The sequence below is a fragment of the Halichoeres trimaculatus genome, unplaced genomic scaffold (genome assembly GCF_033239565.1).
Source record: "Halichoeres trimaculatus isolate MK-OKI-2021-1 unplaced genomic scaffold, fHalTri1.1 fHalTri1_scaffold_7, whole genome shotgun sequence".
Lineage (NCBI taxonomy): Eukaryota > Metazoa > Chordata > Actinopteri > Labriformes > Labridae > Halichoeres > Halichoeres trimaculatus.
In genome coordinates, this window is record NW_027437185.1 from 17,624,902 (window position 1) to 17,646,384 (window position 21,483).

At 41.2% G+C, this 21,483-nt stretch overlaps 2 protein-coding genes across 3 annotated transcripts in view; one reads left to right on the top strand and one right to left on the bottom strand.

Moving 5' to 3' along the window:
• Positions 1-2,356, bottom strand: part of frmpd3 (FERM and PDZ domain containing 3) — a 116,074-nt gene extending 113,718 nt beyond the window's left edge. For both annotated transcript variants that reach the window (XM_074673293.1, XM_074673292.1), the window contains exon 1: positions 1,837-2,356. The gene's annotated coding sequence lies outside the window, so the exon portion shown is untranslated. The remainder of the gene's footprint in view (positions 1-1,836) is intronic.
• The window catches only part of LOC141793011 (uncharacterized), a 224,007-nt gene that overhangs the window by 113,844 nt on the left and 88,680 nt on the right, over positions 1-21,483 (top strand). The window lies entirely within an intron of this gene.

Below are 21,483 nucleotides of genomic sequence, written 5' to 3' on the forward strand. Positions count from 1 at the left end.
ATTTGGTTTACAGATTCTGCACAAAAACATGTCAGGGGTAGGATGTTGTGCTGGAAGTCTTCTGCTTACTGTTGGTTCTGCAGGTAGTATTGTCCTGTAGTGTTTGTGGCCTATGCAAAAAAGGGCAGAACCTGATCTGTACAACACCAGAACTAGAGATGGACTGATATGTTCCTTTTTGTTTTGATTTTGGGGCTAATACCAATACCGATAATCAGCAGCCAAGAAGGCAGATAACCTCTATTTATGGCCAATATTCATTTGCAAAAAAAGTGAAAATATTGACATCAAAATTTGGGATAATGCAAATCCCAACACTTAACTTTGTTTAAACGCCTTTAAGCATTTGGCTAAAAAACAGCTCCCAGGCTAAGCAGCTGTCTTATAAAGTTAAATGAAAGCTTGAAAAATAAATAGCTCCCAGAGGTTTTCTACAGTAAGTCAAGTTTTCAAAGAAATGGCTCTATGTGTCACCAATCACATGGTACTGTGGGTGGGACAATGCTAGAGACAGAGCAGTGACTGCAGACAGAGAGGCACGGCTGTGTTGAGGCAAAATAACATAGTCTTAAATTTAACTTCTTATGGGCTGCTGGATTAAAAAAAAAGTGCTGATGCAGATTTGCCTCAAATTGCCATACATTGGCGCAGATAATCATCACATTGGAGGCCAACCCACAGCAATGTAGCTCTAGTTGATATTTCTACATGTTGATAACTGTTGAAAAGTGCAGCCAGTATTTTTCTCTGAACATTTTTTTCAGATGTTGCCAGTTGGGTCATAAATTTAAATGGATATGGTAGCTGGAAGTCTCTAAGGGGTTAACTTCAGGCCACACCAAAAGCCCCTTAAAGTTGGCCACCACTCTCAAAGACATTTATCATCCTGGCACAGGAGCTAATGGGTTCCAAGACTGAGATATTAGTGGTGGGTTCACCTTAGAAAATCCCTGTTGTTTTGCAGGTCTTTGCATTTTTTTCTTTGCTAGTAGCCAACAAAAAGTCCCAACCTTTAAAAAAAGCCACACATCATCTTTAACGTTCAGTTTCACCCACAACCTCCAAATGTCTCATAGCTCCAACATGTGTTTCTGTGGGTGTAACACTCAAATCACAGCCCCCTCTCCTTCCTCAGGCTTCCATCCTAACTTCCATCCTGTTTGGCTTGGGAGCACTAACCCTCACCCCCATGGGCTCTTCCCTCTTTACAGTAAGCGCCCCTTTTCTTCAAACTCCAACACAGCATTTCTTCAACACAAACCCTCTCAGCTACCCTGACACCCTGCTCAAAAACAGCCTCAGACTTCAACAGAAAAACTGGCTAAATGTGGAGATATGGAGTGAGGGGTGAGCGTATGAATTACAAATGAAGCACAGAGGAAAGAGCACGGCTGAATAGTGAAAAAGCAGCCCACTGAATATGGCTCTCACATGAATTATGTGAAATGCCAATTACTTTCAGTCCCTCTGTCTGCCTCTTTTTTCTCTCTCTTTGCTCTTGCTACCTCACTGTTGTACCTTTTCTATTCGCTCCGACATTCCCCAGACATCTGATGGATATCGGACCAAGTCCTCCAGGAGACATATTCCATTATCATGCTGCCACAGTGCTCATCCACGGACCCATCTCTTTTAATCAATGACCATGCAGCACAGCAGCACAGCAGCTGAACACAAACAAGGCACACACACAGAGCAGAAAATTCACAGAATATTCAATCCAACAGATGAACATAGCAGTGATTTCAAGAGAAAAGTCCTGTCACTCAGTCCACTCATTCAAACCATCTCTAATCGATAGAAATGGAAATGCAGCCCAGCTGTGGAGCTTCTTACCTGTGTGTCTCTGTGGTGGTCCACCTATCTGTGGCTGTGATTGATGGAGACCCTCGGTCTACACAGCCATGCCCTCCTATATGGGCATGCATCTGTGGGGCAGATCAGAGGTCTGCCTTGTATATCTCAGTCTGGAGAAGAGGAAGAGGGATCAAGGATCAGAGAGTCCTCCCGGCTGGCAGCCCCGTCTAGCGCATCTCCTTGTGTCTCCTGCTCGCCTGGGTCATTCCAGCCAGCCCCTCAGCAGCCGCAGAGCCAGGGAGCGAGCGTTCAGGGGGGATGGGAGGTGCTTAGAGGACTGAAACGGACATGGAACGCCGATCAGAGCACCTCCTCCTCCTACATGTCTGACTGCAGCCGGTGGACATTCTACAGCTGGAGCCTGCGTCCACCTCCCGTTTCCCCACTCTGCATGTGTGTGTGTGTGTGTGTTTTGGTGTGTTTGCGCGTCAGTGCTGGCTCCACTCCGTGCCGTGTGTGGAAACAGTGTCTCTTTGCTCACTGTCAGTGCTGCCGGTGGCTGCGAGATGCTGAGGCAGTGTGAGCGAGCAGAAAGAGAGATAGTGTGAGAGAGAGGGAGGGTGTGTGTGTTGTGTGTGTTGGAGCGGGTGAGAGAGAAATTCAAGGGAGAGTACAGGAAAGGTTGTTTTCCCTCCTGCTCCATCTATCGGTATCAATTTAATCAGGGATGCATGGCAGTGGCTGAGTTAATGAGTCATCCATACCCCTGAGCATGCCTGGATTTGTGTGTGTGTGTGCGTGTGTGTGTAACATGCTAAGATGTACACTGCAGAACATGCATGTTACATATTTGTGCTTGCATGGTTCCTGCATGCAAATACATTACTGTAAATGCTTTGAATGGTAATGAGCACATCTTGAGATGCCATATGAAAACTTTATAGCCTCCAGCATACACACATACACACATGGTCAAAAACACACAGAGAGGAGAGGAGAGGGACACCTGAACAACAGAAAAAAATCTCCTCTGGCTATCGGTATATCAACAAACCAGAGAACCTACAGCCTTAACAGCGACCTGCCTCCCTGAAAGCCCAGGGGAATGATATATCACTCCTCGACACTGCAGAAGGTCCCAGGGAGAGGAGAGGAGAGGAGAGGAGAGGAGAGGAGAGGAGAGGAGAGGAGAGGAGAGGAGAGGAGAGGAGAGGAGAGGAGAGGAGAGGAGAGGAGAGGAGAGGAGAGGAGAGGAGAGGCTAACGAAACAGAAAGAGAAAATCAGGTGGGCCATTAGATTAGCGAATGAAACAGGAATGGAAAAGAAAGAAATGAGAAAAGACAAGAGGTGAAATGTTGAGGCTCACTTTCTCTGACAGCATCCTCTGTTTTGTTCTCTGAGCATGCTGTCTGTTCTGCCTTTGACTGCCTGAAGAATTAAAGGAGGACGCAGGAAGGGATAAAATGGAGAAGAATGAAGATCTGGAGATAAGAGGAAAAGCTTTGAAACTGACAGAGAAAGGAAGAGAGGAAAGGGAGGAAAGACAGAAGGAGAAAAGCAAGCCCTGAGACGTTTTCCCATCTGATAAAAGAAAGCTGGTATATATATACAAAGAGCAGGAGGAGCATACCAAACAACCTTGTCATGCTCCTTTCCTTCCCTTCATTTGTTGCCATTCTTCATCTCTGTATCTTCTTCAGTTAGGTCTTCAGCAGATTCGCTTTGTCCCTGTTTCTGTGTCTGACATCAAATTAGGCGAGCCCTCCACTGAGCTTGAAACCAGGACTAGTGTTGAAACAACAGAAAAATCAGCATGTACCCTTGTCAGCGTGTCAGAGAAAGCTTTCTCCAGCCTCCTTGTATCTCTGCACATGGAAAATGTCTAGACAGAAAGACATGCTCCGTGTAAGAGGGAAAGAGAGACTCTCCTTGCAGGATGTTCTGGCCTGCAGACAGCACTGCTACAGTAGCAGCAGTATGTGACTTGACTTACTGAGATCATAAATGTTCTACAGAGCTCCTTCTCCACAGAAACACTGATTCTCCTGGATATGACTGAAATATTCCAATCAAAGAGAATCAATCTGCACCCGCTATAACAAATTTCAATTATGGAAATGACTTAGAACATGAAAAAGAAGTCGAGCATGTGAAGGAACTGATTGCTCAGAGTAAAAAATTCATTGGCAACATGCCAACTGTAAGTCATCCCAAAGCAGAGCTCAGTGTAGTCTAACTTAAGCGAGACCCCAGTCTTTAGGGGAAGCTGTTCTGCTCTGACCGGGAGTTTGCTTTTAAAGCGATTCCCTGCAGTCTGTTGTGTTAATCCAGCTCTGTAATCTGCTGCTAAATCAGGCTTTATGAGTGAGCCGTGGAAACGACTGAGGCGATCTCCTGAAGAAGAATCAGCCTCATGGAGTGTGTTTGAGGGTAATTATGCATGAGGAAGATGGTTAGTGCTGTGTTGGATGTTGGCAGAGGACTAACAGATGGTAATTCTGTCTCTCTTCTGTGCTTCTGGCAGACCTCTGGATTACAAATGCACTCGTACCTGCATTCACATTCACATTCACACATCACCTGCTCTCTAACAGATGTGCTACAGCGGTCACAAAAACCTTGGGTGTATTACAGGCTAATGCGACACTGCTGTTCCATCTGGATGATGAACTGAAAAGTACAGTGACATAAACAAGATCGTACTTGTTCCTGACAAGTCCTAAGATTTGCCCTTTACTATGAGGGAACTACTTGTAGCTTTGATTGTGGTGAAAGAATCTTTAACTTTTGCTTTACAGGTCAGTAAAAGCCATTAAAATCCAGGTTTTGAAAGTTCCTTGTAGATTTCTAACTTTCCATAAATTTAAGTTTGTACTAAAAGTCAGCAATATAAAAAGAATAGGTCTACAGTTAGATTATAATGAAGAATATCTTTAAGGATCAAGGGTTTTTTCTTTAGCAGAAGCTTCTATGCCATTTGAAATTCAGTTTTTTGTTCATTTCTTATTCATTGTGTTTTTTCACATTTATTTATGTATTTACTATGATCATACCAAACCTTATAACATTAGATCTTACAGTGCTGTACCATACTGTGTCCAATCCTACTGCAACGCATCATGTCATGTTGTATCATATATTTTTTTTATCATGTCATATCATATTATATGGAACCTGAGCCCTCTCATGATTCATTCAGCAAAAATACAACATCTATCATTTTAGACATTAAGTTAAAAAAAAAGAAGCAGAAAATCAATTGTACTTTTGTCCAAATTTTTTTTAATAAAATATTTAGCAAACAACCTGAAGTCAGAGTCTGCAGTATTTTCCTTAAGAAATAAAATGTCAGCTTTTACTGAATTAATCCTGCTCAACCATCTCTTACGGGCCTCTATACATGTATGTCAGTGCTCGTGTCTGTCTCAACCCGTTCATCTGCCTGTATGTTGACATTTTGGTTGTACTGGGACGTTTCTGAGCAGAGAGTAAGCGTAGTCACCTCAGTCAATCACAGCGCCCCCAGTGAGCAAGTGACTTTGCATGTTGATTAGTGAGTGGAATAAGCTATCCTGAGCGGCTGCGATAGTGGATGTAGCATTAAGCATTAAAAACACAACCAAAGTGAAATGAAACGCCAAACAGATAAAACTTTTTGCTAAACGAGGGTGAAGCTTGACTCGACTTTCGCTCACTTTTGGGCACTTGGAGAGCAGCACAGGATGAAGAGCGATGTGAGTTGGCTTTCTGCTAAGCAGGTATGTGCCCAATAACTCAGTGGTTAGCTTGTGCTAACATGCTAAGTCAGGTGCACGGCTCCCGAGTCTTTCCCACGTAGAAATGCAATGCTGCAGATAGTTACTGGGCTGGTGAGTGTGTTCACCTAGCTTTGGTTGGAGGCTGTGGGTGAGTGCTGCCGCTAGCACTGTGCCAGGGAGGAGGAGCCCAGTTTGAATGTTGTGTAATAAGTCACAAAATTCCTGCAGACCCTACCTTTAACTTAACATCTTTCAAATTTAAATTATCTTAAGTTAAACACACAGCTCTTATTTAAAAAAAAAAAAAAAAAAAAAAAAAAGAGGTCCTGATTAAAAAAATATGACCTTCATTTGCTCCTGTGCGATTGCATTGAACTTTGCTGACAATCACTGGCTTTACATTTTAGAGATTCTGTTATATGAGCCCAGTGTAATAGTGGTGGCCAGAATAATTTCACAGCTATGATAATTCATGCCGGCTTTGAGCTCCAGTAAAGTAAAGCCTGTGACACAGACTGGTTGGTCAGATGGTTTTCTGCATATGTTCTCACCCAGTCTCTTTTCAAAGCCTCTCAGACATTCCCACACCACTCTGAGACTGTTGAAAGTTTTCATTTTTCTGTTTAATTCTGTATCTTTTATTTTGATTATAAATCAGCTGCAGCCTTTAAGGCTCTCTGTATCAAAGAGTATTTCTAGGCCTGGGCAGAGCCCCAGATTTTTTTTTTTTGTCCCTGCTCATTGTGTTAGTTGTCATTGGGCATGCATGGGGAGAACATGCAACACACAGAGGCTCCTGCTGCCCAAGGATTTGAACCAGAAACATTCTTCCTTTGAGACAGCTGTGCTAACCACAGCAAGCCTCTGCATCCCAAAGAGGAAAGCTGCCAGTTGTTGGTGGCCTTTGGATTCAAACCTGGAGGCGGTTTAAGTTAAATAACTTGGAAATGAGTTTTATTAAACCAAAGTTTAAGAAAACCTTTTACCTGGACTGAAGTCTCATTGTCTGAAGTAACCTTTGTTCCAGATTTTAGGGCTCTGAAATATTTTTCTGTATTTTCACAATACATTACAGCTCAGCATGCTAAAAATCTAGATTCCCTTTGGCAATGACAGCTGAATGAGTGGTAGTGAAACATCTATTTTTCCAGCTTCAGTATTGAGCCCAGTAGATCTGACAAAGCTTCTTTCTAACCTCAGATAAAGAAGGAAACAGAGTTTTTCTAACTAAAGACAGGCAAAATGAAAAAATCAAAACCATTAGTTCCTTTGGAGTGGGCTCAGCTTCAGGAGAGAAAACTGGAGAATAAGAGCAAAGCTTCCTTCACCTGCTGACATCCCACACACAAGATTTGATTTTGTTATTCTTTTTAAGAGTCAAAGTAAAGTGCATTTGTAACGAGAGGGAGTGGAGCCATAACTGACTCCTTTTTTCAGACTTTCCCATCACTCAGACAGAAAATCGTTCCCTAGTCAGAGAAAGGTCTTGACGGTCCTGTCTGCTGTGAGCTCTCGACAATTCAGTCCCCCTTACATGTAGCCATGGGCTCTGTAAAGACTGCCTTGAGAGCTGTTGTAGGGATAAACAAACACATGATTGTCCACTTTGTAAAAGGAGAACTTGGCTGTAAACTCACCCTGAGAAGCTTTAGCTATTCTGCCTGGACCTTCAGCACCAAGTGTATCCCAGCTGCAAAGACTCAAAATCACATACTGACCACAACCTCTGATGGGTCAATAGAGCAGCACAGGATCACAGAGTGGAGCTCCAGAGATCTTTGCAGATCTGACGGTTTTCTCTCAGGGACTCACAGCTGGGGCGTGGAGGTTGGAGACAACACAGGCTGGGCAGCGGGTGTGTCAGAAGAAGGTGAAAACTTGGCAGCATGAACCCGCCATTCCACCAGTGGAGAAGAAGTTCAGGACAGTCAGAGTGGATCTTGAACAGGACAAAGGAGAGGTGTTGATGCCAACACATTTTTACACCTTCACACAGTGCATTAACACTGAGGATAACTTGAACTGAAGAAACTACCAACCAGGTTTAGCTAAAGCTGTAGTGTAGCAGCTAAAGTGTTTTAGGATGGAGTTAAACAGAATCTTATTTAGATGGTGACTTATTTTCATTTGACACATGTCCTGTTGATCCAGGCAATAAGTACAGTCCAGTGAAGTTATCAGATTATTACAAGTGATTATGGAGAAACAAAAGTCATAAGCTGAATATTCTTGATAATAATGCAAAGCTGATTTACTAACCGGGTAGGTTAAGATTGCACCTGTCAAAGGAGCAAAATAGCATGTGCAATCCATTTAGCGTGTTAGCTATCATGAATTTACAGAACTTAAGCAGATCATCTGAATGTGCAAAGTTCTGGGAGGAAGAGATGCAAATATAATCATTTAGTGCCTGCAGAATAATTTATCGAAACTGAAACTGTTAGCAGCCGTGGTAGTCACTGTGGCACCAAGGGGTCACAGCTGCAATGACAGATGAAGGAGAGAGGGAATCTTCTGTGCACGCATCGACATATTAGGACTGTCAGAAATAAAGATATCGGAGACATACCATCTATACAACAATTCCATTTTTGAGCTTTGATGTTGTAACTGGGGCTTTGTGTTTTCACAGGCGAGGCTGGTCTCCACCCGTCTCTAATGAGTGTTCATCTCCTGCGCTCTCTGGAGAGCACAGGAGATGAACCTCTCTTGTCATCTGCCAGCAACTCAATTGAAAGACAACTGCCACTGAAAGACCTTTGGACTGATGCCAGTAGTGACAGCCATTGTCTGCCCAGACACAGCACTAACCAGCTGTTTCGTGTGTGCAACGATGGCTCGAGTGTTACGGTGAAGGTGGCACGCCATATTGGATACAGCTCTCACTTATGCAATAACCTGTATCCTGTCAGTCTGATTTCTCCAACTCCATTGTTTCAAACTCCATTTGTCATTAACAGTTACTCTACTTTCCCATACTCTCCATGGTGACGGCAAGTAGCAAGTGCTAAATCCTCATTTAAATAGGGTGGTTTGTTATGAACTGCACATGCCGTCCTAATGGATCACCTGCTAGGACGAACACCCTCTAGTACATGCATTTTTTTAGTTCTTTCACAAAATTCAGCACTCATTATTTTGATCTTAGTAGATCAGGCCCTAAATGTGTAAATATTTGTATGCACACTTTGTGTGACTACAGGCTTATGCAAACCACCTACCTTGTATTATGTCTATTCATTGTGCATCCAGCAAAACAGACATCTGTTGACAGTCCCTTGAGGGGTCTAAATACACACAGAGACCGCCTGCTTTAAACTTCCTTAGCTGTTGTATTCTGTATCAGCACGTCCTAACCAATCAAATTACTTGGTTGGAACTAAGTATTGTATAAATAAACATTAGGGCTCAAACAGTGGTGTTAAACCTGATGTAATTAGTGTTGAACACTAAATGTGTGTCTTCACTGGGGAGGTATTCAGCTGGAGTGTGGGTTAAAGGTACAGGAATGACAGATCACAGATGACAGGAAATCAAAGACTGTCTTTACGCTCTACAGTGTATCTCTACAGTTTGCTACATTCAAAAACCTGTTTCTTATTAATTGTGAGGCATGTTTTGCATGTTGAGGTGTACAAGTCATAGATAGTCGTAATAAAGGGTTGTATATGAAGATCCAGTGTAACTACAGATGGCGCTGCTCACGACCTGACACACATTTACATATTTTTCTTTCAGTGCATTAAAAAACCTTACATTGCTAAAATCTCATGAGCCTATTTTTCATGAGTTTTATTTTTATTTCTTCACTCACAGATGGAGCCCAGCGGGGGTCCTTACATAGCAGTTTGGCAGTGTTGATTGTGCTAATAATCAGGTCTGACAAGCGCACACCTGCACATGTACAGGTGGCATCCATCAAAGTGAAACAAGTTGGTGCTTCTTAAGAGTATTTGTTGATTCCTACCTGGTGCTTTTACAAAAGCAAACATTGTAGAAAAAAAGAAGATTTAGAGATGAGGAGCCACAGATGATGAGATGTATGCTTGCATATGCAGAAAAGACGAGACAAGCCAGTTTTGTTTCTTTTGTACATTTCATATTTTAATCAGTGTTAAATTATTGTGAAAATATTAAGACTTAACAATTAAGTAGAGAAGATTTAAAGCTCATACAAAATGTATCAGTGCAAGGTGATGGAGATAAAAAGAGCAGGGCATCAGTGGAACAAGGGCCCAGCTAACAGTGCTCCAGCCCCTGATGTTTGCTCCAAAGGCCCTGAATCTTTTTGCCTAACAGTAACCTTTAGCTCTAATCCTCTCATTAGCTCCCTGACTGGACGGACAAAGTGATGAACAAAGTTTTCAGTCGGGGGAACAATGCTGTCTTTTTTTCAGTCAAAACTTGCTGGAGGACAACGCAAGCCAATGGCAAGCCATTGTTGTTTGTGTTTTGATGGTCTCATCATTGTCTCACCCTGGCTTGCATCTCAGCTTGCTAATTAGCTTGTGGAGTAATGAAATGAACATTTAGCTTCCAGCGCAAAACCTCATCTGCTGAAAACAGAAGCTCTCATTGGTATCAGGTTGGTGAATGTTCTTGTTGCAGAGAGTTCTCTAACTGTGAGCTTGCTAATGTTAGCCTACTGTTGTTCTAACTTGTCCAAACTTGCTTTACTTGCTGTGTTTTCAGAAAGATGTAAGTGTCTGTGCTCCAGGCGACTAATCACACTGTAGATGGAGCAGGACATGTCGCCAAAGTAATCAATAATATGGAGGAGATGTTAACAGAGAGAGACGTAGTTCCAACCAAGTGAGTTTTTGGGAAACATATCAAATGTGTGTTGCTGAATGCTAAAAGAAACAACCACTGGTTCCCTCTAACCTTGAAAAAAAAGAGGAAGAATAAGTCCCTTTTCTTGCACCATGGTAACCCTGCTACTGCTGCAATTGAAATTTTTGACACCCTTGTATTGAACAGAGAAAGAACCCAAAATAGAAATGTTGATAAGAGTAAACGCTGTCTTGTTAACCTGGGATCACTGGACTTCATGGTGTTTTTAGAATTATCTCAGAACAGCTGCGCACCATGTTAACACTGATTGGACGTTTTACTCCTTTGCTAATGGGTGACATATAGAAGACCATACAGCAACATGTGACAAGCACAAGTTGGTGAAGAGTTAGAAATTGAAAGCAAAGTGAAACTTGGCACAGACAGTAGGTGAAATATGGTAGCAACAGCAAAACTCCTGTCATACCAACACATGCTGTTCATTGCAGACGGTTCAGAAAGGTCTATTGCTGCATCAGTCTGTGACTGTGGTTTTGAGAATATGTTGTCAAGATGTGACAAACTGGTTGGATACTTCAAGCATAGTCCAGCAAATGAAGCAAAACTGCAACAAGTACAAGCAGAGAATGGACAACAGCTGGAGCCTCTGTTCTGAGACATTTCCACCAGATGGAACTGTGCACTGAGTTTGATTGCCGGGGTGCAAAAATACAAAGATTCACTCAGAGCTAAACTCAATCTCCATTAGCAAAGAAGCGCTCCAGCCATGCTGAATGATGTGGAATCTTGAAAAAACAAGGCACTTGAGACACTCTTGGAGCCCTGCTAGTAAACGACTGTTGTATCATCTGCCGAATCTCATGCAACAAACAGGAGGCTGATATAGTAAGTGGCTGGTAAGCAACGGGAAAGAACTGATTCACAGTATTAATATTTAGGGGCTTAAAGACCATTTTGAATAGCGAAACACAACTTTAAACGTCCGATTAAAATGCAATTAACTGTTCAAATTCTGCATTTTTGTATTAAAAACCAGCTTCTCATGTTGTCATACCTCTAGACAAAGTCTGCTTGCAGACTTAAGAGACAAATCTGCAACTACCAATACTGCTTTCGTGTATCTTTATGTGATGAGTACTGACAATTAAAAACTTACTCTGAACTCTAAAAACATTAACTGACTTACCTCTTCATCATTTTCAGAGTATTTATCGTCGTATTTTTCAGTTTTGTTTCAGAATAATGGTGACAGTAGAAGAACAATAAAAAGTTTTTTAAGGCTCCAAAGAATAAATTTGTCACTCAACTCACATTTTGCCCCACGTGGTGCACAAAGTTTCAAAACTTTAACTCTGTATTATACATCGCATATAAACAACCAGAATGCCTCCAGACCCTCCTAGGTTTGGGCTTGGCCCCTAGTGTTTATGATATCTTGCTCCACTCCAGGCAAGGCCAACAGCGTTTAATCATTTAGTTGACTTACCATGTAAATCCCCAACATGCATTGCTGAAGCATCCTCAGAGTTTACATAATTCCAGTGTCCTTCATGAAGGTCAGTGTTACAACATGCCTTCAGTGCTCTTTAAACATTTACTTTGTGCTTTCTTATGCATGAAATAATCCCACTGCACGCTCAGATTGCAATGTGAACATTCACATGCCTTATAACAAAGTAGTGTCTATGTTACACAAGGGAGAATACTACTGATACAAACCTTTTAGACTGGTTTAAACTGATATTAACACAGACCTTTTCTGTTACATAAAATACATTAACCACACATGACTCATATCTTACTTCACATGTTAATACTGACATACAGATTTACTCTGATTCTTATAAGAAATCAAGCCTAATCCAAAGCTGTGGCAGCAGTGACCTTGCTGGGAGGATCCATCTGCAGCTTGCTTAGAAACATTTTGATTGTGATCATGAGACTTGAAAGTGTTTGATCCCAACAGCATGGAGGCTGAACAGTCAATTAACCCTTTGATCTGCCATGATCCCTCGGTTAACAGCACTGTACAGCCCCTATCTACTGTAGATGCCGCTTACATAGACAGTCCACTAAAAGATGACGGCTGCATCAACATCACCATTGGTCAAATTTGCACCACAGATTTATCTTCACATGTTTCGATCCTCTTCATCCTCCTCGTCATTTTTCAGGGGTCAGGTGTTAAACAACCCACCGTCAACTGTTGGCTGCACGTATTGGATTTCATGAGTGGCTGAGCAGTGAAAACAGAATGAGAAATGAGACAGTTAATATCCACATTGACCCCAAGCTGAACCTACACACCACCCAACTGTACCGTCTAATGACATATTGACTGTTTTTATTATGTAAAGTCAACCACTGAAAAATGCAGAGCATAGAATTAAAGGAAGAAGAAAAGCAACACAGCTATTTCCTGTTTCCTTTTAAGATGTGAAAGACAGAAATACTGAATATTAACAACTTGCTGTTTTTTTCATTCTTTCATGTATTGTATTTCTGCGGTTCAAACCCCTCATTTATTTTCTTTCATTTCCCAAGGAATTGTTGCATTTTCAATATTACACAGCAAACTGGAGCTTTCATTTCAGGTCTTGAATGCCGGTTAATGGGAAAAATTGGTTCATGACATGAATACTAAACGGACAGGTTGCCATGATAACAAAATGCAGCATTTAAAACGTCAGTTGGTATTAAATCGGTGTTATGACTGACATGTGTTATTATTATTTCTCCCTTTGTATTTCCTCACACAAATGATGATCATGTCTGTTAGGTTAATCTATTGACAATAACTTTTATGTCATTTGTGATTTTCTACCACAGCTGTGTTCAAATCAGAAGCAGAATTAAATTATGTTGATTAAATTCAGTTTAATTTTGTTTGATTCAAATTACTTTCTGTTCAGTTCAATTCAAATGAGCTCATTATTGTGGAAATTAGCAGATGAAACATGGTTTGTAGACAGTATTGCCGATGCTGAACGGGCTCAGACTTCATGGCAAACGCTACAACAATCTGTTCTTTAATAACAGGAGTAGGCAACCCTGAGAGATGTTGATGTGATTTGCCTGCCATGTTGCATGTATATCTGAGGTTTCACTATGGAAGCTGTTGTTGTGTAAGGTAAGGGTGGAAAAGAAGAAAGAATCAGAGACAATTTGTGTTGTTTTGAACCAAAGTGTTTCCTGCCGGGGCTTTCCTGTTATCCACTGAATCCCAGCAAGCCGGAGAACAACTGTGCAGTGTGTTGTCATATCTGTGTGTGTGTGTGTGTGTGTGTGTGTGTGTGTGTGTGTGTGTGTGTGTGTGTGTGTGTGTGTGTGTGTGTGTGTGTGTGTGTGTGTGTGTGTGTGTGTGTGTGTGTGTTTGTGTGTGTTTGTGTGTGTGTGGGTGTGTGTGTGTGTGTGTGTGTGTCTTTTAGGTCAAACCAATTGTGCTGCACTAAAGCGATAAAAGCATATGGCTCAGGGCACTGTCCTCTGAAAACATTGGCCCATGCTGTCCATATTAACAAACAATACAACATATTTATTCCTACAAGCCTTTGCACATACATCTCAAGGCTTTGCCAGTATCATGGGACTCTGTCTAAAAATAGCTTCTGGGGCTCAAACCAGCACATAAGACATGGGACCACGTAGGAGACATGGTGCAAAAACCTTAAGGACCCTTGGTCACAGATCAATTTTGGTTTCTTTTGAAGCCTTCACAAAACAATCTTACCACCCTCCCTTTGTTAGAACAGCAGGAGGTCTGCATATTACTGATTACAATTGGCACACTTGCTGAGCTGAATTCACACTCCGCACATGCTGGCTCAACTTCCTGTCAGAGAATGAATCTGCTCGTGAAGGCTGACAAATTCCCACAGAAGCCTGTGGTGAAGCCCACTCTTAAGGGACCTGAAATGACACCATCAAATTATGTGTTTTAAAGACATGTTGTTAATTTGCATTATTTTCCTTTAAAAGCAGTTGTTAGGATGAAATATTGTGATTCATGACAGCACTATCATGTATTATGTCCTTCACAGCTTTGATAATTGTGTTTTCATGAAGCTGGATTTTACAAAAAAAAATCATCTTTGGTAAGATCACAAATTGTAATAACTAAGAACTTTTCTTGACCTTGTAAAAAGTTGGTCATTAAACAAGAAGTTAGCGGACAATCAAGCTTCATTTTAGCCCTAAATGTGTGACCTCAGGAGTCCTGTGCTCAGTCATTGTTCCACATGCTTTTTAACTCACCTAATCTCAAGATCCTGACTGAATTATCTCTTTATCTCAAGATAAAAATTAATGGTTTCTCAAGGTCACAACTTTAGTTTAATTGCTGTTACCACCATGAAAGACAATTGCAGTGGGTGTGATAGTGGAGTCACACTGGGGATAAATTAAATTAACAGCAGAGAGACAGAGAGAGCAGAATGAATCCTCGTGCTACGTGTTACAATAACCATCATTCATATCAAGATGTCATTCTCTGTCAATAATTTAGTGAAATCTCAAGAAAGACATGTACCAAGTGACAGAGCAACCTCTCTCTGATTACAATAACATAGTTATGACACCTGAGTGATTGAAAAGTTGTAGAAATCAATCCAAGTATTAGTTCTTGTCTCCCATTAGCGCAAAAGAGCAGTATTTTCACAAGCTTCTGGATGCCACAAACAGGAAGGATTCAGTTAACCATTATTCTCACTGCAGATGCTTGAATGTAATTTTATCAGGGGTTATGTCCAACCCCAGATCCAAAGGTATTTGGAGGCTGTGCTAAATGTTAATTGAAATATATTGTGATGGTTTGGAAATCATTTTAACCCCAAATTGAGAGTGGTGCAAAGGCAGCTTATAAAATAATGAAACTAAATACTTTTTTTAAAAAAAAAAACATCTTAACTTCACATTTGACTTCAGCAACATGTTCAAAACAACAATTTGCAACAGGTTATTCACATGCAGGTTTAAAAAGAGGGTACTTCTCCTGAGAAGTAAAGACATGAAAAGGTCCTTTACCCTGAGAGAAACTGTGTAAGTTTATTGTTTAAAAAAATGTTAAAACAATGTTTTGAAGTTTACAGAAGCTTTGGTGATTCCACCATCAACGATATACACAAAAAAGTGTGGGCCAAAAAATCAAAACTCAATAGCTAAACTCTGTGGGTCCGTAAGTGGTAAAGCATCAAAATAAAGTTATGGCACTGTAGTGGAAATCACCGCATGGGCTCAGATTCAATTTCAACAACCAGTTTATGTGAGCACAGTTTAAAATCCAGCCAAAATGTGCTAATGGCATCACACTTAATATGAGGACATTGCCTTTAAAAATGTGCTTACATAGTAAATTTCAAAAAGAGAAAGTGAAAAGAAAGATAAAAAAAATAATAATTAAAAAAGAAAATTAAAATTTGACTTTTTGTCTTTAAACCATTTACAATTAAAGGAAGGCTTTTGGAGGTTTGTAGACCATCAAAATCAGTTTTAAACAATATGCACAGTCCCATATATTCTTTTTTTATTATTATTTCATTGGGGCTGTACCTTTAATGTGCCACTAAAACAAACAAGCTTAAAAAAGAGTCAATGCATGACCACAAGAACTTCCTATGTGTTCATTACAATAACAACTCCACAACTCCACAGTGGGACTTTAAGTTGTGGTGAAATAGAAGTGAGTATTTTCTGTCCTTAGCTTCTACTTTGCTGTGCCATACATCATAAGAAACTAACTCATCTAGAAGGTTTGGTAAAGGCCTGAATCACAATTTCATGGTCTGTCCGATCATTATTTGGTTATTCATTATTTTGATTATGATTATTATGTTTGTCAGGGCACAGTGTACTTTTTCTCAGCACACACCAATTTTCTAGAACTAACATTAGCTTTCTGCTTGGTTTTGTAGCTAATGATCTCATCAATGTTCATCTATTCTGTAATTAGGGATCATTTAAAGGGGCCAAGGGCACACTCCCAAATAATCAGTGCACCAAGCAGTGAGTGGGGGTGGTAGTGGGACACAAACTGGTTTGTGAGCCAGTTATTGTTCCTGATTACCAAGATTGTTTTATTTTTCTCAGGAACAGTTTTCTTTAACTCTTGTGGGCTTGTACGGAAAGACATTTGCCAGTACTGCTTTTTCCACCATCAACTCTGGCGTCAAAGACCCAGTGGACTTAAGTTACCCCAATTTGACTATTGACTACCAAATTCATGTTCATATGTGACCATGGTTTTCAGCCATCAATGGTTGTGGTAGATGGTAGAAAGCCAAGAAGCAGAATCACTTCCCTGTCGCAGGCTATCAGCCCCCAACACTCTCAGACAATCCAAAATCTTCTGACTTGAGCCATCTGTCCGGGCCGCCACTGAGAGCATCTCTTGTTACCTCAGGCCTTTGCTCTTTGTTTCTCTCACATCGAAACGCTGTGTCACTTGACCTTTGAATTAGCTGGTAGTCTTCAGGAATTTCCCCTCAGGCTGATGTTGCTCTTACTATAACAACATAGATCCAGGGTCATTGAACTGTCTCGTGTACAAATCTGGTCATCCATGAATAAATGACTGTGACAAGACATGGGAATGCTTGTCACAACAGTGGTTACAAATAATGAAGGGGATATGAAAAGACAGGTGAACCATAGGGAATTTCTGTAATTCAGACTAAATGCTTTTGGTGTAAACCACTTCTTTCAAGTGGTCGGTTGTGTTTTTTTTAACTTAGTGTTTTGAGTTTTTTGTAATTAACATAAATGCTATGAAAAAATCTGTAACAGTTGCATAATTTGTTTTTGAAGGGTAAATGTGATTACATAATTTAAATGAAAAGACTTCTCTGCTTGCAGGATAAATAGCATGGTTGCTAATTATTGGATGCAAGCGTAGATATTTTCTCCTTGCAGGGTATTGCATGTTGCACCTCAGCTGATGACACATTGCCAGCTGCAAGGTCTTTGGCTAGAAGCCAATACTTCACAGATGTTTCACACTTTTAATCCCACATCTCCAGGTGGTGGAGCTCAGTAGGGTGCCTAACTAACCCTGCCCTGCTGCTGACCCTACTATCCCTTTTTGTCTTGCTTTGTATTCCTTACTTTCCTTTCGCCACCTCTGTATCAATCTCCTCAGGTGCTTTTCTCGTCTTGGAACCTGAAACTTAGAGAGCTTTTCAGGAATTGTTGAATGGATTTCCTTGTGTCCAATGAGTGGATGATTGTCCGCCACCATGTTTCTATGTTTCTGTATATTCTTGAGACAACTCTACTTACAGACATCTTTTCTGCCTCCCGCTCATTGTTGAGTAAGTTCAGCAAAGATCCCCAACCTGACCATGCTCGACCTCAGGGTTGTGTCTTTACCTTAGGAAGGTTGTTGTATTCCTAAGTTTGTCCAGTTAACTGTGCTGCTCTCAGCACCAGGACTAGCAGCTCCTGTTTTGTTGGTTTCCTGGTAAAGTGTGTGCCTCTAAACCCACATCCAGATCATGTAGGACCTGCTCGTGGCTGCATTTGTTTGCCCTCGGTCACATATGGAAGTCTTATAAGGATGTGCTGCAGGCTAAGATTTTAGAAATAGCAGAGCTGACTGCTTCAAAATCATACCAGATATGTAACTCTGTGAGATTTAGGAGGTTGTGGTATGTGGACCTAATAACAAAGCTCAGTCTTACATGTAGGATCCTCAAATCAGCTTTTTTTTTGGCACTGCTGGTGACCACTCCACAGTTTGCTCATGATCCAACTTGCTATTGGCTTACTCCTACAGTCCTGATACCCTTGAGACCAGAACTTTGGAGCTAGTCCTACTCAAGGGGTCAGTGTTAAGATGCTTTTTCAGGTTTCAACTTGAGCTTTGGTAATGTGCACAAATGGGTTAGCTGAGTCAGCTCACAAACAATCGTCCCCTTCTGCTGCCAGCACAGGCTGAACAATATCTGTGATAGCTGGTTTCGGTTTTTTTTAAAAGCTTCTTTAGAGAAGTATCAAGGAAGACCAAGCCATTTGGTCAGATATTTGCCTAAGAGATTGGCTGTAAAACCCCCAATAACCCTGCAAAACCTACTTTGGCTGCACTAGCAGAGCATTGGGTTCTTGAACCAACTGTAGGAGGGAAGATGCTGATGTTTCCCTTCGTTTTTGTGTTGGAACAAATGAAGTTACAAAGTCAAGTCTGGTCAAGTCCAGGAGCTTGATAAGCTTTAAAGTCAAGATATGGAACTCCTCCAGTCTTCAACAGCAGTGATCTGAAGTGCTGTGGTGATGTTAAACAGTTGGTAGCCTCTTACTCCTAAACATCTGTCTTTAACAGAGCAGCTTGATTTTATTAGCTGTGGTAGTAGCTATGTAAACTTCCCACCACAATACTACCAGCTTAACACCCCCTGCCTTTTCATCTTGGTGCCTCTTTTGATGTGATCCAGGTTTTTACTTGATCGGTACATATTGTTTTGGTACATGAGAAAAGGTTGTATTCTTTCTATAGTGACACTCAATAGCCTCACACAATGATTTTCAATAGTGCCCCTAAAGACTTTATACATCCAGGCATTTTCAGGCTCATTGATCAGACTTCCAGCCTTATCCATCCAAGCAAGGCGTCTTTATGACCTGTTGTTCTCAGACCACAAATTCCTTTGATTTCTGCACAATTCAACTACATAACTGCAACTGCCAAAATGGTATAATCTGGGCCTTCTGTACCTGAGCAATCTGGGTAACTACCTTGCCAGGTCAGCAACAATGATAGAGTTTATTTAAATGATGGCATTCATCCTCATACCTGACTGGACAACCACAAGAAATTAAAGGTTACTGTTATATGACAATCAAATATACAAACTACAAGCCAACTTTTTATTATGTTTTTCTGCTAATAGAGAAAAAAAATCAGTGCATACTTTTTCAGGTGTCAAGCAGGGTCATTGTAAGCAAAAGGATAGTTCTTAAAGGGAAATGACTGAAAAACAATGATCCTGAAAGAACACCACCACAACTAAATAACAAAAATCACATTTATTTCTTTATGTTTTAGCATTTTTCAAACTTTGTGGAAAGTTTACTGCCCCTTTTATACCAGACTGTTTTCCACCCAGAGGACTGTTAAAGGGATTTTGAAGACCGTGAAGGTCTTGGTTTTAAAAGTGATATATGCAATAGATCTCTTTGCCCTTCAGTGTGTGTGTGTGTGTGTGTGTGTGTGTGTGTGTGTGTGTGTGTGTGTGTGTGTGTGTGTGTGTGTGTGTGTGTGTGTGTGTGTGTGTGTGTGTGTGTGTGTTTTATGTCAGTGCATGTTTTAGAGACTATTGTTCTTGAACCTCTTATTTTTATGTCATAACCACCATCACCATCAATGTCATCAGCTGCAGCAGTGAAGTGTAACAGAGTTCAGGTAGTTTGGGGGGTAACATAGCTCTGCTTTTACTTTCCCTGCATGACTTATTTAAAGTTTCTTACTCCTTTTCAGTGGTCCTTCTGTTCCCTCACATCCTGCTCCCTCCTTTTCTCTCATTAGCTACCGAGACAGCCAAAACTAAGGGCAACATCTTGACCACTTTGTTTACGTTCTCAGATATCTTCTGTATTTGTGTGTGTGTGTGTGTGTGTGTGTGGTGTGTGTGTGTGTGTGTGTGTGTGTGTGTGTGTGTGTGTGTGTGTGTGTGTGTGTGTGTGTGTGTGTGTGTGTGTGTGTGTGTGGTTGTTTACATGCATGTGTTATTCCCTTAAGCCTCAGCCTTTTGGCCAGTAGCAGGGCTGTGTCTCTAAAAGCAGCTCATTAGTGTACCCACTTGGACTCTAGACAGCTCTTTCTTCTCTTACAGCTGGTTTTCTGGGCACATCAGGCCAATGATGCTCTTTCTCTCTAATGGAGCAGAGCGAGGGGGCCAGCACTGCTCTGCTCCTGTTTGCTCTCCTATTAATTATCTTCCCCCAACCAACTTTAACTCCTCCAGCCCCAAATGCACGTAGAAGCTTTGTGAGTCCTTTTTTCAGCGTTCACATCAGTGGCGGCACACGTCCTCTGATCATCAGGATATGCTGACTGCTGGCTTTTTTTTTGACACACTCTTAAAAACAAGTCTTCTGTGTTGGCAGTGTGTGGTGCTTTTTTCTTCAGTCTACTTTGAGAGGGCCCTTGAGATGTACAAAATGCTATTGATTGTTGAGTGAGGCAGGCTTGGGACAAACACTGTAGTTGGATTTTTCCCTGGTGATGAAGCCAGTATGTTTTTTTAAATACATTTCATGTGTCACACCAACATGATGAAAGAGGAGGTGTGATTATTTTACCATTCCTGCTATCTGTCAACTTTTTGTTTTCTATACAAAATTCAGTGCACAAGACACACTTTAAGTTTCCATCTCAAATGAAGGCTGCATCTTAAAGACCAAAGTGATCAATATAAAGTTAAATAACTAAATGTAAATATGAGACAAATCATATTCCCTAAAGATTCAAAAGTGGATGCAAGGTTTAAAGGGGACATATCATGCTTGTTTCTCCTTTTCACTATGCCAGACTAGGATGCCTGTAAAGCATTTCTGCCCTCAGTACAAGTCATTTAGTTCCTTCATTGCCCCACAATAGCGTTCTCAATATCCTCATTTTAGGCCATTCTGAAGATCTCGTTGAAACGCTCCGTTTCGAGAATGACCTCCAGTAACCTCGCAACGTCACAGCCCTTTGTGCTCTGATTGGTCAGTTCTATCAGAGAGGCGGAGAGGGTAGAGCCAGGGGGCGGTTTTTGCAGCATGGCAGTATTTACAAAATCGCCACATTGAATGGAGCAGACCGAGCGAGTTTGCTGTTTGCCAAAAACTTCACCGTAAGGCATTGATAGCACTAATAAAATGGCAAAGTGTAGGATACGTCCTTTTGTATTGGACCCCGAGTCAGACACGGACGGTTCTGCAGCTCAGGAGGAAGCAAATCCACCTTGACACAGATCATCTCAGGACGCTTCAGTGTGGTGAGTCAAACCGGTACTGTAACATGTAGAGTTTATATGTGGAAATATAGGCAGACTTCACCAATAAACTATTTCTATAACATGGCTCCATCCTGCTCCTTCATTTTTCTCTGTCTGTTTTATCCATCATGCTGAAAGTGTAGTCTAAAGATCGCCTCTACCG